The sequence below is a fragment of the Onychostruthus taczanowskii genome, unplaced genomic scaffold (genome assembly GCF_017590055.1).
Source record: "Onychostruthus taczanowskii isolate IOZ18803 unplaced genomic scaffold, ASM1759005v1 scaffold113, whole genome shotgun sequence".
Taxonomy (NCBI): domain Eukaryota; kingdom Metazoa; phylum Chordata; class Aves; order Passeriformes; family Passeridae; genus Onychostruthus; species Onychostruthus taczanowskii.
Genome location: NW_024497963.1, coordinates 257,008 through 258,284, shown reverse-complemented (window position 1 = coordinate 258,284; position 1,277 = coordinate 257,008). Strand labels below are relative to the sequence as shown.

General features: G+C 64.3%; 1 protein-coding gene across 1 annotated transcript in view; it reads right to left on the bottom strand.

Moving 5' to 3' along the window:
* Nucleotides 1-796, bottom strand: part of ZNF536 (zinc finger protein 536) — a 228,594-nt gene extending 227,798 nt beyond the window's left edge. Inside the window, exon 1 of the mRNA XM_041426520.1 lies at nucleotides 707-796. The gene's annotated coding sequence lies outside the window, so the exon portion shown is untranslated. The remainder of the gene's footprint in view (nucleotides 1-706) is intronic.
* Nucleotides 797-1,277: the final 481 nt, after the last annotated feature.

Here is a 1,277-nt window from a genome sequence, read left to right as displayed (position 1 = left end):
GCACCGCGCCCCGCACCGCGCCCGCACCGCCGCTCCCCGGCCCGGCGGCGGCTCCAGCGCCAACGGAGGGATCTGACAAATCACGTCCCCGCCTCGACACTGTATCAGCCACGGCCACATCCGCCGCACGCACCCCGAAACAATGCCCGCCGCGCAGGCAGGCGGCGGCGGCCGGAGCCCTCCCCACCGCGCCCGCCCCGGGCGCCGGCACCCGCGGCCGCACCGCGCCCCGGCCCCGCCGCCGCGCCGGGGCACGCCGGCAACTAACTTTTCGGATGGAGCCCGTGCGAGCCGCCCCGCGGGAGCCGCGGACCCTCCGATAAACAGCATAAATCTTCGCGACCTTTTATTCCGCGTTGAAGTTCACAGGCGGCAGCGCTCCCCCAACCCCTCTCTCTCTCGCTCTCACACACATACACACATATATATTAATTATTTGCAAAACTGCAACAGATGGGCGCATTAAAATCTGGATTCTTTCCTACACAGCATCAAAGAATCTCTCCTTCCTCCCCCCCTCCCGCTAATCCCGCCGCCGGCCCGGTGCCCCCCCGCCTCCCGGCCGCGCAGCCCCCGCGCCGGAGAGCGAGGCCGCTGCCCCGCGCAGGCAGCGGCGCCCCCGCGGCCCTCCGCGCACGGCGCGCCGCCGGGAAGGTGATGCTCCCCCCTCCCCGCCGGGGATTGCCATTTAAGTTTCCTCCTTAACCTGTTACTTTCTCCGGGCGCTGACAAAAGCCCCGGCGGCGGGCTGGCAGGTGCCTCCCCGCTCCCCGCGGCGCCGCCGGGCGCGCTCCGCTCCCCCCGAAAGGGCTGAGACCTGGCCTGACATTTAGTGCCTACTTGAATGTCACAACGCTCCTCGCAGCATTATGCACGGCTCCTATTCATAAGAGGTCGATTAGAGCACAAAATGGCAGGTCTCTTAGGCACTTGAATCTCACAAGTTTGACACATGGTATGCATCAGCTAACTTTGATTAAAAAAAGAAAAAAAAAAAAAAAAAAAAAAGAGGGGGGGGAGTTTACAAATTACACCACGATTAGCCGGGATCCTAACGGGGGAGGGAGGGAAGAAAGAGGGGGGGGGGGCCGCGTTTAAAGTCACTTCAGCAAAGTTTGCTCCGCAGCAACCCTTTAAAACAAAAAGTTTCTGGGCAAGTTAAGGGCAGGGTCGGTGCGGGCTGGGGCCGGCAGCGGGCGGCCCCCGGGCAGCGCCGCGGCCGCCGCCGGCACTCGCCTCCCCTCGCCTCGCCCGCCCGCTCCTTTTTTGTAAAGTAA